The following is a 20,476-nucleotide window of genomic DNA, read 5'->3' as shown; positions in this document are numbered from 1 at the left end:
ACAATAGAAGAGACTATTGGATCCCTACTAAGAGACTATAGGATCCCAACACAATGGAAGAGACTATAGGATCCCAACACAAAGGAAGAGACTATAGGATCCCTACTAAGAGACTATAGGATCCCAACACAATGGAAGAGACTATAGGATCCCTACTAAGAGACTATAGGATCCCAACACAATGTTAGAGACTATAGGATCCCAACACAATGGAAGAGACTATAGGATCCCTACTAAGAGTCTATAGGATCCCAACACAATGGAAGAGACAATAGGATCCCAACACAATGGAAGAGACTATAGGATCCCTACTAAGAGACTATAGGATCCCAACACAAAGGAAGAGACTATAGGATCCCAACACAATGGAAGAGACTATAGGATCCCTACTAAGAGACTATAGGATCCCAACACAAAGGAAGAGACTATAGGATCCCAACACAATGGAAGAGACTATAGGATCCCTACTAAGAGACTATAGGATCCTAACACAAAGGAAGAGAATATAGGATCCCTACACAATGGAAGAGGCTATAGGATCCCAATACAAAGGTAGAGACTATAGGATCCAAACACAATGGAAGAGGCTATAGGATCCCAATACAAAGGTAGAGACTATAGGATCCCTACTAAGAGACTATAGGATCCTAACACAAAGGAAGAGAATATAGGATCCCTACTAAGAGACTATAGGATCCCAACACAATGGAAGAGACTATAGGATCCCAACACAAAGGAAGAGACTATAGGATCCCTACTAAGAGACTATAGGATCCCAACACAATGGAAGAGACTATAGGATCCCAACACAATGGAAGAGGCTATAGGATCCCTACTAAGAGACTATAGGATCCCTACTAAGAGACTATAGGATCCCTACTAAGAGACTATAGGATCCCTACTAAGAGACTATAGGATCCCAACACAATGGAAGAGACTATAGGATCCCTACTAAGAGACTATAGGATCCCAACACAATGGAAGAGGCTATAGGATCCCAACACAATGGAAGAGACTATAGGATCCCAACACAATGGAAGAGACTATAGGATCCCTACTAAGAGACTATTGGATCCCAACACAATGGAAGAGGCTATAGGATCCCAACACAATGGAAGAGACTATAGGATCCCTGCTAAGAGACTATAGGATCCCTGCTAAGAGACTATAGGATCCCAACACAATGGAAGAGACTCTAGGATCCCTACTAAGAGACTATAGGATCCCAACACAAAGGAAGAGAGACTATAGAATCCCAACACAATGGAAGAGACTATAGGATCCCTACTAAGAGACTATAGGATCCCTACTAAGAGACTATAGGATCCCAAAACAATGGAAGAGACTATAGGATCCCTACTAAGAGACTATAGGATCCCAACACAATGGAAGAGACTATAGGATCCCAATACAATAGAAGAGACTATTGGATCCCTACTAAGAGACTATAGGATCCCAACACAATGGAAGAGACTATAGGATCCCAATACAATAGAAGAGACTATTGGATCCCTACTAAGAGACTATAGGATCCCAACACAATGGAAGAGACTATAGGATCCCAATACAATGGAAGAGACTATAGGATCCCAACACAATGGAAGAGACTATAGGATCCCAACTAAGAGACTATAGGATCCCAACACAATGGATTAGACTATAGGATCCCTGCTAAGAGACTATAGGATCCCAACACAATGGAAGAGACTATAGGATCCCAACACAATGGTAGAGACTATAGGATCCCAACACAATGGAAAAGACTATAGTATCCCAACACAATGGAAGAGACTATAGGATCCCAACTAAGAGACTATAGGATCCCAACACAATGGATTAGACTATAGGATCCCTGCTAAGAGACTATAGGATCCCAACACAATGGAAGAGACTATAGGATCCCAACACAAAGGAAGAGACTATAGGATCCCTACTAAGAGACTATAGGATCCCAACACAATGGATTAGACTATAGGATCCCTGCTAAGAGACTATAGGATTCCAACACAATGGAAGAGACTATAGGATCCCAACACAAAGGAAGAGACTATAGGATCCCAACACAATGGAAGAAACTATAGGATCCCTACTAAGAGACTATAGGATCACAACACAATGGAAGAGACTATAGGATCCCAACACAAAGGAAGAGACTATAGGATCCCAACACAATGGAAGAGACTATAGGATCCAAACACAATGGAAGAGGCTATAGGATCCCAATACAAAGGTAGAGACTATAGGATCCCTACTAAGAGACTATAGGATCCTAACACAAAGGAAGAGAATATAGGATCCCTACTAAGAGACTATAGGATCCCAACACAATGGAAGAGACTATAGGATCCCAACACAATGGAAGAGGCTATAGGATCCCTACTAAGAGACTATAGGATCCCTACTAAGAGACTATAGGATCCCTACTAAGAGACTATAGGATCCCAACACAATGGAAGAGACTATAGGATCCCAATACAAAGGAAGAGACTATAGGATCCCTACTAAGAGACTATAGGATCCCAACACAAAGGAAGAGACTATAGGATCCCTACTAAGAGACTATAGGATCCCAACACAATGGAAGAGACTATAGGATCCCAACACAAAGGAAGAGACTATAGGATCCCTACTAAGAGACTATAGGATCCCAACACAATGGAAGAGACTATAGGATCCCAACACAATGGAAGAGACTATAGGATCCCTACTAAGAGACTATTGGATCCCAACACAATGGAAGAGGCTATAGGATCCCAACACAATGGAAGAGACTATAGGATCCCTGCTAAGAGACTATAGGATCCCTGCTAAGAGACTATAGGATCCCAACACAATGGAAGAGACTCTAGGATCCCTACTAAGAGACTATAGGATCCCAACACAAAGGAAGAGAGACTATAGAATCCCAACACAATGGAAGAGACTATAGGATCCCTACTAAGAGACTATAGGATCCCTACTAAGAGACTATAGGATCCCTACTAAGAGACTATAGGATCCCAAAACAATGGAAGAGACTATAGGATCCCTACTAAGAGACTATAGGATCCCAACACAATGGAAGAGACTATAGGATCCCAATACAATAGAAGAGACTATTGGATCCCTACTAAGAGACTATAGGATCCCAACACAATGGAAGAGACTATAGGATCCCAATACAATAGAAGAGACTATTGGATCCCTACTAAGAGACTATAGGATCCCAACACAATGGAAGAGACTATAGGATCCCAATACAAAGGAAGAGACTATAGGATCCCAATACAATGGTAGAGACTATAGGATCCCAACACAATGGAAAAGACTATAGTATCCCAACACAATGGAAGAGACTATAGGATCCCTACTAAGAGACTATAGGATCCCAACACAATGGATTAGACTATAGGATCCCTGCTAAGAGACTATAGGATTCCAACACAATGGAAGAGACTATAGGATCCCAACACAAAGGAAGAGACTATAGGATCCCTACTAAGAGACTATAGGATCCCAACACAATGGAAGAGACTATAGGATCCCAACACAAAGGAAGAGACTATAGGATCCCTACTAAGAGACCATAGGATCCCAACACAATGGAAGAGACTATAGGATCCCTACTAAGAGACTATAGGATCCCAGCACAATGTTAGAGACTATAGGATCCCAACACAATGGAAGAGGCTATAGGATCCCTACTAAGAGACTATAGGATCCCAATACAATGGAAGAGACTATAGGATCCCAATACAATGGAAGAGACTATAGGATCCCAATACAATGGAAGAGACTATAGGATCCCAACACAATGGTAGAGACTATAGGATCCCAACACAATGGAAGAGACTATAGGATCCCAACACAATGGAAGAGACTATAGGATCCCTACTAAGAGACTATAGGATCCCAACACAATGGAAGAGACTATAGGATCCCAACACAATGGAAGAGACTATAGGATCCCTACTAAAAGACTATAGGATCCCAACACAATGGAAGAGACAATAGGATCCCAACACAATGGTAGAGACTATAGGATCCCAACACAATGGAAGAGACTATAGGATCCCAACACAATGGAAGAGACTATAGGATCCCTACTAAGAGACTATAGGATCCCAACACAATGGAAGAGACTATAGGAGCCCTACTAAGAGACTATAGGATCTGAACACAATGGAAGAGACTATAGGATCCCAATACAAAGGAAGAGACTATAGGATCCCTACTAAGAGACTATAGGATCCCTACTAAGAGACTATAGGATCCCAACACAATGGTAGAGACTATAGGATCCCAACACAATGGAAGAGACTATAGGATCCCAACACAATGGAAGAGACTATAGGATCCCTACTAAGAGACTATAGGATCCCAACACAATGGAAGAGACTATAGGAGCCCTACTAAGAGACTATAGGATCTGAACACAATGGAAGAGACTATAGGATCCCAATACAAAGGAAGAGACTATAGGATCCCTACTAAGAGACTATAGGATCCCTACTAAGAGACTATAGGATCCCAACACAATGGTAGAGACTATAGGATCCCTACTAAGAGACTATAGGATCCCAACACAATGGAAGAGACTATAGGATCCCTACTAAGAGACTATAGGATCCCAATACAATGGAAGAGACTATAGGATCCCTACTAAGAGACTATAGGATCCCAACACAATGGAAGAGACTATAGGATCCCAACACAAAGGAAGAGACTATAGGATCCCTACTAAGAGACCATAGGATCCCAACACAATGGAAGAGACTATAGGATCCCTACTAAGAGACTATAGGATCCCAGCAAAATGTTAGAGACTATAGGATCCCAACACAATGGAAGAGGCTATAGGATCCCTACTAAGAGACTATAGGATCCCAATACAATGGAAGAGACTATAGGATCCCAATACAATGGAAGAGACTATAGGATCCCAACACAATGGTAGAGACTATAGGATCCCAACACAATGGAAGAGACTATAGGATCCCAACACAATGGAAGAGACTATAGGATCCCAACACAATGGAAGAGACTATAGGATCCCTACTAAAAGACTATAGGATCCCAACACAATGGAAGAGACAATAGGATCCCAACACAATGGTAGAGACTATAGGATCCCAACACAATGGAAGAGACTATAGGATCCCAACACAATGGAAGAGACTATAGGATCCCTACTAAGAGACTATAGGATCCCAACACAATGGAAGAGACTATAGGATCCCAACACAATGGAAGAGACTATAGGATCCCTACTAAGAGACTATAGGATCCCAACACAATGGAAGAGACTATAGGATCCCAACACAAAGGAAGAGACTATAGGATCCCTACTAAGAGACTATAGGATCCCTACTAAGAGACTATAGGATCCCAACACAATGGTAGAGACTATAGGATCCCTACTAAGAGACTATAGGATCCCAACACAATGGAAGAGACTATAGGATCCCTACTAAGAGACTATAGGATCCCTACTAAGAGACTATAGGATCCCAACACAAAGGAAGAGACTATAGGATCCCTACTAAGAGACTATAGGATCCCAACACAATGGAAGAGACTATAGGATCCCAACACAATGGAAGAGACTATAGGATCCCAACACAAAGGAAGAGACTATAGGATCCCTACTAAGAGACTATAGGATCCCTACTAAGAGACTATAGGATCCCTACTAAGAGACTATAGGATCCCTACTAAGAGACTATAGGATCCCTACTAAGAGACTATAGGATCCCAACACAAAGGAGGAAGAGACTATAGGATCCCAACACAATGGAAGAGACTATAGGATCCCAACACAAAGGAAGAGACTATAGGATCCCTACTAAGAGACTATAGGATCCCTACTAAGAGACTATAGGATCCCTACTAAGAGACTATAGGATCCCTACTAAGAGACTATAGGATCCCTACTAAGAGACTATAGGATCCCAACACAATGGAAGAGACTATAGGATCCCAACACAAAGGAAGAGACTATAGGATCCCTACTAAGAGACTATAGGATCCCAACACAATGGATTAGACTATAGGATCGCAACACAATGGTAGAGACTATAGGATCCCAACACAAAGGAAGAGACTATAGGATCCCAACACAATGGAAGAGACTATAGGATCCCTACTAAGAGACTATTGGATCCCAACACAAAGGAAGAGACTATAGGATCCCAACACAAAGGAAGAGACTATAGGATCCCTACTAAGAGACTATAGGATCCCTGCTAAGAGACTATAGGATCCTAACACAATGGAAGAGATTATAGGATCCCAACACAATGGAAGAGGCTATAGGATCCCAACACAATGGAAGAGACTATAGGATCCCTACTAAGAGACTATAGGATCACAACACAATGGAAGAGACTATAGGATCCCTACTAAGAGACTATAGGATCCCTACTAAGAGACTATAGGATCCCTACTAAGAGACTATAGGATCCCAACACAATGGAAGAGACTATAGGATCCCAACACAATGGAAGAGACTATAGGATCCCAACACAAAGGAAGAGACTATAGGATCCCTACTAAGAGACTATAGGATCCCAACACAATGGAAGAGACTATAGGATCCCAACACAATGGAAGAGACTATAGGATCCCAACACAATGGAAGAGGCTATAGGATCCCTGCTAAGAGACTATAGGATCCCAACACAATGGAAGAAACTATAGGATCCCTACTAAGAGACTATAGGATCCCTACTAAGAGACTATAGGATCCCAACACAAAGAGACTAGGAGCAGGAGGAAGAGACTAGGAGAGACTAGGAGCAGGAGAAAGAGACTAGGAGCAGGAGGAAGAGACTAGGAGCAAGAGGAAGAGACTAGGAGCAGGAGGAAGAGACTAGGAGCAGGAGAAAGAGACTAGGAGCAGGAGGAAGAGACTAGGAGCAGGAGAAAGAGACTAGGAGCAGGAGAAAGAGACTAGGAGCAGGAGAAAGAGACTAGGAGCAGGAGGAAGAGACTAGGAGCAGGGGAAAGAGACTAGGAGCAGGAGAAAGAGACTAGGAGCAGGAGGAAGAGACTAGGAGCAGGAGAAAGAGACTAGGAGCAGGAGAAAGAGACTAGGAGCAGGAGAAAGAGACTAGGAGCAGGAGAAAGAGACTAGGAGCAGGAGAAAGAGACTAGGAGCAGGAGAAAGAGACTAGGAGCAGGAGAAAGAGACTAGGAGCAGGAGGAGGAGACTAAGAGCAGGAGAAAGAGACTAGGAGCAGGAGGAAGAGACTAGGAGCAGGGGAAAGAGACTAGGAGCAGGAGGAAGAGACTAGGAGCAGGAGGAAGAGACTAGGAGCAGGAGGAAGAGACTAGGAGCAGGAGGAAGAGACTAGGAGCAGGAGAAAGAGACTAGGAGCAGGAGGAAGAGACTAGGTGCAGGAGAAAGAGACTAGGAGCAGGAGGAAGAGACTAGGAGCAGGAGAAAGAGACTAGGAGCAGGAGAAAGAGACTAGGAGCAGGAGGAAGAGACTAGGTGCAGGAGAAAGAGACTAGGAGCAGGAGGAAGAGACTATGAGCAGGAGAAAGAGACTAGGAGCAGGAGAAAGAGACTAGGAGCAGGAGAAAGAGACTAGGAGCAGGAGGAAGAGACTAGGAGCAGGAGAAAGAGACTAGGAGCAGGAGAAAGAGACTAGGAGCAGGAAGAAGAGACTAGGAGCAGGGGAAAGAGACTAGGAGCAGGAGAAAGAGACTAGGAGCAGGAGAAAGAGACTAGGAGCAGGAGGAAGAGACTAGGAGCAGGAAGAAGAGACTAGGAGCAGGAGAAAGAGACTAGGAGCAGGAGGAAGAGACTAGGAGCAGGGGAAAGAGACTAGGAGCAGGAGAAAGAGACTAGGAGCAGGAGGAAGAGACTATGAGCAGGAGGAAGAGACTAGGAGCAGGAGGAAGAGACTAGGAGCAGGAGAAAGAGACTAGGAGCAGGAGGAAGAGACTAGGAGCAGGGGAAAGAGACTAGGAGCAGGAGAAAGAGACTAGGAGCAGGAGAAAGAGACTAGGAGCAGGAGAAAGAGACTAGGAGCAGGAGAAAGAGACTAGGAGCAGGAGGAAGAGACTAGGAGCAGGGGAAAGAGACTAGGAGCAGGAGAAAGAGACTAGGAGCAGGAGGAAGAGACTAGGAGCAGGAGAGAGACTAGGAGCAGGAGAAAGAGACTAGGAGCAGGAGAAAGAGACTAGGAGCAGGAGAAAGAGACTAGGAGCAGGAGGAGGAGACTAAGAGCAGGAGAAAGAGACTAGGAGCAGGAGGAAGAGACTAGGAGCAGGAGGAAGAGACTAGGAGCAGGAGAAAGAGACTAGGAGCAGGAGAAAGAGACTAGGAGCAGGAGGAGGAGACTAAGAACAGGAGAAAGAGACTAGGAGCAGGAGGAAGAGACTAGGAGCAGGAGAAAGAGACTAGGAGCAGGAGGCAACTCCAACCTGCTAAACACATTGACCGGGAGACGTCTGAGCAGTGCGGTTCTGGTATGATCCAGTCCTCTGAGGAGATGTTCTGTTCAGTACATCATGTTGATTAATACAGCAGCACGATTTTAGCTGCACACACACACACACACACACACACACACACACACACACACACACACACACACACACACACACACACACACACACACACACACACACACACACACACACACACACACACACACAGAGGAAATGACTGCTGGGATGAGCAGGAAATTACAAAACCAGACACATAAGAAACATGACAGGTCGACACAGACACATCACAGTTCACACATACAGGCCTACAAGTCAGGAACCCATCACAGTTCACACATACAGGCCTACAAGTCAGAAACAGTTCACACATACAGGCCTACAAGTCAGAAACAGTTCACACATACAGGCCTACAAGGGTAGAACGTAACCACACAGAAATAGATCCAGAAGTCATTTGTTTCCTCTGTGAATTAGGGTAAGTGTACGTATTAGGGTAAGTGTACATATTAAATCCACCAAAATCTAAGTTTAGACATTTCTAACATATACTGCCCTAATTTCTGTAAAAAAAGTTTCTATAAAATTAAAGATACATTTTTTATATAAAGTTTTATGACTTTAAGACATTAAAATATTTGATAAAATGTGAAAAGTCTGGAGTGGCTTTAATAGTACCGAGAGTACCCTTTAAGACCTTGGGTGTTCCAAATAAGCCCACTATTTAAATAAAATGTCCAAATGTTCAAAACTGACATTTCTTACGTACACTAAACACAAATATATAAAACCCAACATGTAAAGTGTCGGTCCCATGTTTTATGAACTGAAATAAAAGAGTCCAGAAATGTTCCATTGGCATATCAAGAAGCTGATTAAACAGCATGATTATTACACAGGTGCACCTTGTGCCGGGGACAATAAAAGGCCACTCTAAAATGTGACATTTTGTCATGCAACACAATGCCACAGATATCTCAAGTTTTGAGTGGACATGCAAATTGGCATGCTGGCTGCAGGAATGTCCCCCAGAGCTGTAGCCAGATAATTCAATGTTAATTTCTCTACCATAAGCCGCCTCCAAAGTTGTATTAGAGAATTTGGCAGTACGTTCAACCAGCCTCACAACCACAGACCACGTGTACCCACGCTAGCCCAGGACTTCCACATCCGGTTTCTTCACCTGCGGGATCATCAGAGGCTGAAGGGTGGCTGGCTTTTCAGTGAGTGGCCCTGGCACCTAAGTGGGTGGGCCTATGCCCTCCCAGGCCCACCCATGGCTGCGCCCCTGCCCAGTCATGTGAAATCCATAGATTAGGATCTAATGAATTTATTTCAATTGACAGATTTCATTTTATGAACTATAACTCAGTAAAATATTTGAAATTGTTGCATGTTGCATTTCTCTTTTTGTTCTTTATAAAATGTGATTATATTAAATGTCCATTAAAGTTTTTAAAAATAAACAAATAATGGCTATTCATCATGAAAGTATCACTCATAACAGTGGGGTGTCCAATCGTATCCACAGAGATCAATATGGAATTAGGCTTTTGTTCTTGTCAACCAGTACGGTACATACCTGATTCAACTAAACAACTAATCATAGACTTCAATCAAGACATGATTAGTTGAATCAGGTGTGTTATTTCTTGTTAATAAAATAATAAATAATAAATATCCCTCTGTGGATAAGAACCCATTCATAAAGACCAAAACACACAACTTTCCAATTCATTATCCTAAAGCTGTTTCACATTTGCTGTTCTGCTATTGTTGTTAATTAGTTAAAACTCGTCTTCCTAGAAGCCCGTCTGAAGACAATTTCAACTCTCCCTCTCTACTGTTGTATTACAAAGATATACAGGTGGCGGACCAAAATACAGAATCTCCTGGATGAATGAAGGACAACAATATGACAATGCCTCCATCCAAAAGTACGTGAGTAGTTGTCCAATAGACATCTTCTTGTCCCTCAACTCTGATCTTATTGTTCTCTCTTTGCGTCAATGACTACCTGTCCACTACCTGTCCACTACCTGTCCACTACCTGTCCACTACCTGTCCACAACTTAGAGAGAGTACAGAGGTTTATAATTGTTTCTTATCTTGGTAAAGGCACCATGACTAGATGCAGAATATAACTGTAGTTGTGTGTTTGAATCAACTTAAATCTGAAATAAATACAAAATATGAATTGAATATTAGAGATATCAACACACTATTCCCAATGTGTTTCAATGCAAACCGGGCTTAACAGGAGCACACTGGGGCTTAACAGGAGCACACAGGGACTTAACAGGAGCACACTGGGCTAAACAGGAGCACACTGGGGCTTAACAGGAGCACACTGGGGCTTAACAGGAGCACACTGGGGCTTAACAGGAGCACACCGGGGCTTAACAGGAGCACACCGGGGCTTAACAGGAGCACACTGGGGCTTAACAGGAGCACACTGGGGCTTAACAGGAGCACAATGGGGCTAAACAGGAGCACAATGGGGCTAAACAGGAGCACACTGGGCTAAACAGGAGCACACTGGGCTTAACAGGAGCACACTGGGGCTTAACAGGAGCACACTGGGGCTTAACAGGAGCACACTGGGCTTAACAGGAGCACACCGGGGCTTAACAGGAGCACACTGGGGCTTAACAGGAGCACACCGGGGCTTAACAGGAGCACACCGGGGCTTAACAGGAGCACACCGGGGCTTAACAGGGGCACACTGGGCTTAACAGGAGCACACTGGGGCTTAACAGGAGCACACCGGGCTTAACAGGAGCACACCGGGCTTAATTGGAACAACAGGGATTTATTGTCTACACATAAAATATTTGTAAACCAATGGTTTGAGGTACAAATATACACTATAGACTACAATATTATGCAACGTTAATATTGATCATATTAAACAATATTACTAGATTGTAATTTACATCCTGTTTAGAGGGAGTGCTTTTTGTGCTATCAACCCTGTAAACCCACATGAGATAAATGCCACATTTACAAAAATGCTATCTATGTATAAAACAATGCAAGGTTCATTTAACAGTAAAATAAGACAAAATGCATTTTAAAATGTAATCTGTGAACGCCTGAAATCTATCATGTTGTTGTAGTTCACCAAGCTATGGGTGTTGTAGTTCACCAAGCTATGTGTTGTAGTTCACCAAGCTATGGGTGTTGTAGTTCACCAAGCTATGTGTTGTAGTTCACCAAGCTATGTGTGTTGTAGTTCACCAAGCTATGTGTTGTAGTTCACCAAGCTATGTGTGTTGTAGTTCACCAAGCTATATGTGTTGTAGTTCACCAAGCTATGTGGTGTTGTAGTTCACCAAGCTATGGGTGTTGTAGTTCACCAAGCTATGGGTGTTGTAGTTCACCAAGCTATGGGTGTTGTAGTTCACCAAGCTATGTGTGTTGTAGTTCACCAAGCTATGTGTGTTGTAGTTCACCAAGCTATGTGGTGTAGTTCACCAAGCTATGTGTGTTGTAGTTCACCAAGCTATGTGTGTTGTAGTTCACCAAGCTATGTGTTGTAGTTCACCAAGCTATGTGTTGTAGTTCACCAAGCTATGTGTGTTGTAGTTCACCAAGCTATGTGTGTTGTAGTTCACCAAGCTATGTGTGTTGTAGTTCACCAAGCTATGGGTGTTGTAGTTCACCAAGCTATGGGTGTTGTAGTTCACCAAGCTATGGGTGTTGTAGTTCCCCAAGCTATGTGTGTTGTAGTTCACCAAGCTATGTGTTGTAGTTCACCAAGCTATGTGTGTTGTAGTTCACCAAGCTATGGGTGTTGTAGTTCACCAAGCTATGTGTTGTAGTTCACCAAGCTATGTGTGTTGTAGTTCACCAAGCTATGTGTTGTAGTTCACCAAGCTATGTGTGTTGTAGTTCACCAAGCTATATGTGTTGTAGTTCACCAAGCTATGTGGTGTTGTAGTTCACCAAGCTATGGGTGTTGTAGTTCACCAAGCTATGGGTGTTGTAGTTCACCAAGCTATGGGTGTTGTAGTTCACCAAGCTATGGGTGTTGTAGTTCACCAAGCTATGTGTTGTAGTTCACCAAGCTATGTGTGTTGTAGTTCACCAAGCTATGTGTGTTGTAGTTCACCAAGCTATGTGTGTTGTAGTTCACCAAGCTATGTGGTGTAGTTCACCAAGCTATGTGTGTTGTAGTTCACCAAGCTATGTGTTGTAGTTCACCAAGCTATGTGTGTTGTAGTTCACCAAGCTATGTGTTGTAGTTCACCAAGCTATGTGTGTTGTAGTTCACCAAGCTATGTGTGTTGTAGTTCACCAAGCTATGTGTGTTGTAGTTCACCAAGCTATGGGTGTTGTAGTTCACCAAGCTATGGGTGTTGTAGTTCACCAAGCTATGGGTGTTGTAGTTCCCCAAGCTATGTGTGTTGTAGTTCACCAAGCTATGTGTTGTAGTTCACCAAGCTATGTGTGTTGTAGTTCACCAAGCTATGTGTTGTAGTTCACCAAGCTATGTGTGTTGTAGTTCCCCAAGCTATGTGTGTTGTAGTTCACCAAGCTATGCGGCTACTGTGTGACTGTGACACGCAGCCACGACCGCTAGCATGGAAAAAAAATCTTTTCATTTGGCAAAGAAATAGTAATTAACGCCGATATGCTATCATGTGTACACAGTACCAGTCAAAGGTTTGGACACATCTACCCATTTCAGGGTTTTATTTATTTATTTATTTACTTTTTTCGACATTGTAGAATAATAGTGAAGACATCAAAACTATGAAATAACACATATGGAATCATGTAGTAACCAAAAAAGTGTTAAAGAAATCAAAATATATTTTAGATTTTAGATTCTTCAAAGTAGCCACCCTTTGCTTTGATGACAGCTTTGCACACTCTTGGCATTCTCTCAACCAGCTTCATGAGGTAGTTACCGGGAATGCATTTCAATTAACAGGTGTGCCTTGTTAAAAGTTAATTTGTGGAATTTATTTCCTTCTTAATGCATTTGAGCCAATCAGTTGTGTTGTGACAAGGTAGGGATTGTTTACAGAAGATAGCCCTATTTGGTAAAAGCCAAAGTCCATATTATGGCAAGAACAGTTCAAATAAGCAAAGAGAAATGACAGTCCATCATTACTTTAAGACATGAAGGTCAGTCCATCCTGATAATTTAAAGAACTTCAAGTGCAGTCACAAAAACCATCAAACACTATGATGAAACTGGAACTCATGAGGAGCGCCACAGGAAAGGAAGTCCCATAGTTACCTCTGCTGCAGAGAATAAGGTCATTAGAGTTACCAGCCTCAGAAATTGCAGAGTTCAAGTAACAAACACATCTCAACATCAACTGTTCAGAGGAGACTGCGTGAATCAGGCTTTCATGGATGAATTGCTGCAAAGAAACCACTACTAAAGGACACCAATAATAAGAAGAGACTTGCTTGGGCCAAGAAACACAAGCAATGGACTTCAGACCGGTGGAAATCTGTCCTTTGGTCTGATGAATGCAAATGTGACATTTTTGGTTCCAACTGCCGAGTCTTTGTGAGACGCAGAGTTAGCGAACGAATCTCCGCATGTGTGGTTCCCACCGGGAAGCATGGAGGAGGAGTTGTGATGGTGTGGGGGTGCTTTGCTGGTGACACTGTCAGTGATTTATTTAGAATTCAAGGCACACTATACCAGCATGGCAACCACAACATTCTGCAAGACTGTTGGAAAAGCATTCCAGGTGAAGCTGGTTGAGAGAATGCCAAGAGTGTGCAAAGCTATCGTCAAGGCAAAGGGTGACTACTTTAAAGAATCTATAATCTAAAATGTATTTTGATTTGTTGAACACTTTTTTGGTTACTACATGATTTCATGTGTGTTATTTCATAGTTTTGATGTCTTCACTATTATTCTACAATGTAGAAAATATATATATTTTTTTAAATAAGAAAAACCCTTGAATTAGTAGGTGTCAAAATTTTTGACTGGTACTGTATATCATTACATTCATCTCTTAATTTTACATATGTGATCATTCTTTATCTGAGAAGGTACAAAAAAATATCTGAAAATGTATTTATCTGATGGTCGCCTCAATACCAAGAGTTTTTGTACAGCTTTGAAATTGGGCACTTGTGGGAACTGAACACATAACTGTATAACTGTCAATAACTTAATAATAAAACATCTGATTGGCTTAGAATAGAAAACTGTAATGGATATAACAGCCAGATGTATTGGTTGAAACTTTAAACAGATGAACACTTTTCTAGTTTCCTTTTTATTTGAATCCCCAGATGGGAAGTGGACTTAGTGGGTACCCTTACCCTGTGTCTAAAATCAACAAGGTTTGTTCCTTCGGGATCTACAAGAGCAGATCGTCAGAGAGTGGAGGGTTGGCTCGTCTGACTGACTGACTGACTGACTGACTGACTGAATGACTGGCTGACTCACCAAAGGAAGCCAGAGGCCAGAGAAACCAATGGCAGCCTAAATGCATAGCAGAAGAAAGGATGACAGAGAGAGGGAGCAGCAGACAGGATGACAGAGAGAGAGGGAGCAGATGACAGAGAGAGAGGGAGCAGCAGACAGGATGACAGAGAGAGGGAGCAGCAGACAGGATGACAGAGAGAGAGGGAGCAGCAGACAGGATGACTGAGAGAGAGAGGGAGGAGCAGTCAGGATGACAGAGAGAGAGGGAGCAGCAGACAGGATGACAGTGAGAGAGGGAGGAGCAGTCAGGATGACAGAGAGAGAGGGAGCAGCAGTCAGGATGACAGAGAGAGAGGGAGCAGCAGTCAGGATGACAGAGAGAGAGAGGGAGCAGCAGTCAGGATGACAAAGAGAGAGGGGGCATCAGAAAGGATGACAGAGAGAGAGGGAGAATCAGAAAGGATGACAGAGAGAGAGGGAGCAGCACACAGGATGACAGAGAGAGAGACGGAGCAGCAGACAGGATGACAGAGAGAGAGGGAGCAGCAGACAGGATGACAGAGAGACAGACGGAGCAGCAGACAGGATGACAGAGAGAGAGGGAGCAGCAGACAGGATGACAGAAAGAGAGACGGAGCAGCAGAAAGGATGACAGAGAGAGAGGGAGCAGCAGACAGGATGACAGAGAGAGAGGGAGCAGCAGACAGGATGACAGAAAGAGAGACGGAGCAGCAGACAGGATGACAGAGAGAGAGGGAACAGCAGACAGGATGACAGAGAGAGGGAGGAGCAGTCAGGATGACAGAGAGAGAGGGAGCAGCAGTCAGGATGACAGAGAGAGAGAAGCAGTCAGGATGACAGAGAGAGAGGGAGCATCAGAAAAGATGACAGAGAGAGAGAGGGAGCAGCAGACAGGATGACAGAGAGAGAGAGGGGGCATCAGAAAGGATGACAGAGAGAGAGGGGGCATCAGAAAGGATGACAGAGAGAGAGGGAGCAGCAGACAGGATGACAGAGAGAGAGGGAGCAGCAGAAAGGATGACAGAGAGAGAGGGAGCAGCAGACAGGATGACAGAGAGAGAGGGAGGAGCAGACAGGATGACAGAGAGGGAGGGAGCAGCAGACAGGATGACAGAGAGAGAGAGCAGCAGAAAGGATGACAGAGAGAGAGAGGGAGCAGCAGACAGGATGACAGAGAGAGGGAGCAGCAGAAAGGATGACAGAGAGGGAGCAGCAGACAGGATGACAGAGAGGGAGCAGCAGAAAGGATGACAGAGAGAGAGAGCAGCAGACAGGATGACAGAGAGAGGGAGCAGCAGACAGGATGACAGAGAGAGGGAGCAGCAGACAGGATGACAGAGAGAGGGAGCAGCAGACAGGATGACAGAGAGAGAGAGCAGCAGAAAGGATGACAGAGAGAGAGCAGCAGACAGGATGACAGAGAGAGAGAGAGCAGCAGAAAGGATGACAGAGAGAGAGCAGCAGACAGGATGACAGAGAGAGAGAGCAGCAGACAGGATGACAGAGAGAGGGAGCAGCAGACAGGATGACAGAGAGAGAGAGCAGCAGACAGGATGGCAGAGCGAGAGAGAGAGCAGCAGAAAGGATGACAGAGAGAGAGAGCAGCAGACAGGATGACAGAGAGAGCAGCAGTCAGGATGACAGAGAGAGAGAGAGCAGCAGAAAGGATGACAGAGAGAGAGCAGCAGACAGGATGACAGAGAGAGAGAGCAGCAGACAGGATGACAGAGAGAGGGAGCAGCAGACAGGATGACAGAGAGAGAGATGGAGCAGCAGAAAGGATGACAGAGAGAGGGAGCAGCAGAAAGGATGACAGAGAGCGAGCAGCAGAAAGGATGACAGAGAGAGAGAGCAGCAGACAGGATGACAGAGAGAGAGGGAGCAGCAGACAGGATGACAGAGAGAGAGGGAGCAGCAGACAGGATGACAGAGAGAGAGGGAGCAGCAGACAGGATGACAGATAGAGAGGGAGCAGCAGACAGGATGACAGAGAGAGAGAGCAGCAGACAGGATGACAGAGAGAGAGAGCAGCAGACAGGATGACAGAGAGAGAGAGCAGCAGACAGGATGACAGAGAGAGAGAGCAGCAGACAGGATGACAGAGAGAGAGAGCAGCAGACAGGATGACAGAGAGAGAGAGAGAAGCAGACAGGATGACAGAGAGAGAGAGAGCAGCAGACAGGATGACAGAGAGAGAGAGAGCAGCAGAAAGGATGACAGAGAGAGGGAGCAGCAGAAAGGATGACAGAGAGAGATGGAGCAGCAGAAAGGATGACAGAGAGAGAGAGCAGCAGACAGGATGACAGAGAGAGAGAGAGCAGCAGACAGGATGACAGAGAGAGAGAGCAGCAGACAGGATGACAGAGAGAGAGAGCAGCAGACAGGATGACAGAGAGAGGGAGCAGCAGAAAGGATGACAGAGAGAGGGAGCAGCAGAAAGGATGACAGAGAGAGAGGGAGCAGCAGACAGGATGACAGAGATGGAGCAGCAGAAAGGATGACAGCCCATAGAGCCAGCCAGTAAATAAGACCTCCAGAGGTAAGAAAGGGGTCAGGGGTCAGGGGTCACAGGCCAGAGTTATACAACCTTTACTTGCTCTGGCATCATCATCACAGACCACACACTATGACCTTTGACCTGACCTCTGATAACCCTGCCGGCAGCTTCCTGACTCTCAACCAACAGTCTGAGAGAGGAATGCTCTTTCCTGGTAGAAGTGGGATGTAGCCTAGCAACAGATCTACACCCATCTCTGATACAGCCTCTCTTTTAACTCCTGATAGAGCCAGATTGGGTTGACATGATGACAGTAGTCAGGGCAGGCGTAACTTACTCTACGACCAAACACGGAGTCATGCTACAAGCATAATGTACTCTGAGTAAATACACAAAAACATGGAAATGATGCCTTTGAGGAGTGCAGTATTATTTTAAAAAAATACTTCTGTCAGGAATCATTTGTTTTCTTCTGATTCTGAATGTGCCTACGGTAAGACTACAGGCGCCTCCGGTGATGTAAAACACGCAACAACGACCCGCTTATAACAACCCACACGCGACTGTGCATGTTAAACACACTAATTAGCATGTCCTCTGGGGGTGAGAAAGGGCACGGAGACAAACAGAGCTAATGTAAATATTGAGCGAGCTGAGGGTGAGAGCGTTCATGCAGCGTGCCTCCACGTGGCCAACCGTGATCAAGGATAGAGCGTGGGAGACGCGCATTCCGCGACTCCGTTTCTGCTTCCTGTCCCTCTCACCCACTAAATTAATTTCACAGATGACCACAAAAAAAAACCACCCTGAAATGCAAGATGTGGACGTTTTTTTCTTTTTCGTCTTGAAACTATAAAGTTGAACGGTGCGTACACAGGCTATAATCAGAGAATAAATGATGTGAACTAACAGGCTACTGGAGCATTTTTACAGACTGGTAAAAAAACGAACACTTGGAAAACTTGGAATAGGTCTAGGTTAGCATAACTTGTTGCACTACACTGACATATATGAAGTGGCATGATAGTTGTTTGATCTTCACTGTCTGTTCAACATAGTCTATCGAATAAAACAGACTTTTTTTTATAACAGTATGCCTATGTAAACCATTACCAATTAGAAAGAACTGTAAAAATATATGACTAGCCTAGGCCTTTTAATTAATGGGAATAATCGATATGCTGTGGTAGCATGTGCGCACGGTGGTGGTACTCATGAATGAGAAATAACCGGCTGCTGAATGGCTGGGCGCCGACTCGACGCGTGAAAGAATGGATCCCGAATTCCGCGTCAATTAATGACCGTTTTAACAGAGACTCTATTCGCAGTGCCAGGACACAATCAGACCCTGGGGTTTGTCAATGACTGCCGGAGACAGAACGTTATAATGGTATCTGTTATGGTCAGTGACCCTAGAGACCTTTACCCCTCGACAGACCTACCCCTCGATCCACAAAAATGGATTAGGGGCAAAATGCTTTACCGCGACCCTCAATCCCGAGCAGCTAATGTCTTGAGGCTTCTCTGAGGAAGCGCATCAATTACTGAGGTGTCCTAAGAACGTCATCAATGGAGTCTGTTATAGCCTAGGCTACCCGTGTGTTGCAATAATGTGTTTAACATGGATGCGTTTCAGCACCAGGCGCGTTGGCGAGTCGATTGGACATACGGCTATCCTTCAGCACCTGAACCGAACACAGTGAGGGCTGAGCCTAGCTGCCTATCTTATTGCTACCGCACTCACTAAAAGCACGACGCAAACATTTTAATAGCCTATGGAATAATATTATATGTAGGACGTAGTCTAGGTTACAGGTTGGCGATTATAACGGAGACGGGTAGGCTAGAATGCGCGCTAAATCGCTTCCTGCAACATCCAAACAGGTCGGAAGTCACAAAATGGAAAACATGAACGCAGCAGCGCTCACCTCGATGTCCGACTCACTGCATGGCGCTACGCTGATGTCTGGGAGCCAATCCTTGCTCTGTTGTTTGTTGTTATTGCTGTTGTTGTTCTCCAATCAAGTCCAATAATATGTATTAATTGTCTTCATATCTGTATTCTCGATGAGCGGTTAGACAGATATAGGAGGCTAGCGGCCGCGCCGTTACATTTTCTCCATATCCATTCGAAGCACACTGCACTGTAGGATCCACGGTCTCTCATTCCGGGACTGTCTGCCCTTAAAGGAGCCGCCCACGGTTCCCGCTTGCCAAAACCAGTTCACTTTGCCATAGGTATAAACGTTTAGTGTTTTTTTGTGAGCCAGAGGCAAGTCCATTGTGTGTAATCCCACCAGCCTCCCTCTTTTTGTCCCTCTCACTCAGAGGCGTCGTGCCTCCTCAGATTTGTTCTATTAAAAAAATAATATATACAGTACCAGTTAAAAGTTTAGATGCACTTATTCAAGGTTTTTTTTCTTTACTTTTATTATTTTCTATATTGTAGAATAATAGTGAAGACATCGAAACTATGAAATAACACATATGGAATCATGTAGTAACCAAAAAAGTGTTCAACAAATCAAAATATATTTTATATTTTAGATTCTTCAAAGTAGCCACCCTTTGCCTTGTTAACAGCTTTGCACACTCTTGTAATTCTCTTAACCAGCTTCACCTGGAATGCTTTTTCAACAGTCTTGAAGGAGTTCCCACATATGCTGAGCACTTGTTGGCTGCTTTTCCTTCACTCTGTGGTCCAACTCATCCAAAACCATCTCAATTGGGTTGAGGTCGGGTGATTATGGAGGCCAGGTCATCTGATGCATCACTCCATCACTCTCCTTCTTGGTCAAAAATCTCTTACACAGCCTGGAGGTGTGATGTGTCATTGTCCTGTTGAAAAACTAATGATAGTCCCACTAAGCGCAAATCAGATGGGATGGAATATCGCTGCAGAATGCTGTGGTAGCCATGCTGTTTTAGTGTGCCTTGAACTCTAAATAAATCACAGTGTCATGAGCAAAGCACCCCTCCACCATCACACCCTCTCCTCCGTGCTTCACGATTTGTAACCTTTATTTAACTAGGCAAGTCAGTTAAGAACAAATTATTATTTACAATGATGGCCTACCCCGGCCAAACCTGGACAACGCTGGGCCAATTGTGTG

At 44.2% G+C, this 20,476-nt stretch overlaps 1 protein-coding gene across 3 annotated transcripts in view; it reads right to left on the bottom strand.

Annotated features, from left to right (window-relative positions):
- Window positions 1-19,674, bottom strand: part of LOC129831635 (SH2B adapter protein 2-like) — a 68,456-nt gene extending 48,782 nt beyond the window's left edge. The window contains exon 1 of one of the 3 annotated variants that reach the window (XM_055894981.1): window positions 19,292-19,674. The gene's annotated coding sequence lies outside the window, so the exon portion shown is untranslated. The remainder of the gene's footprint in view (window positions 1-19,291) is intronic. The other 2 variants (XM_055894979.1, XM_055894980.1) reach the window with 2 other exon arrangements.
- Window positions 19,675-20,476: the final 802 nt, after the last annotated feature.

The sequence above is a fragment of the Salvelinus fontinalis genome, chromosome 33 (assembly GCF_029448725.1).
Source record: "Salvelinus fontinalis isolate EN_2023a chromosome 33, ASM2944872v1, whole genome shotgun sequence".
Taxonomy (NCBI): Eukaryota; Metazoa; Chordata; class Actinopteri; order Salmoniformes; family Salmonidae; genus Salvelinus; species Salvelinus fontinalis.
Note: the sequence above shows the minus strand (reverse complement) of the source record. Positions and strands in the feature narration are given on the sequence as shown.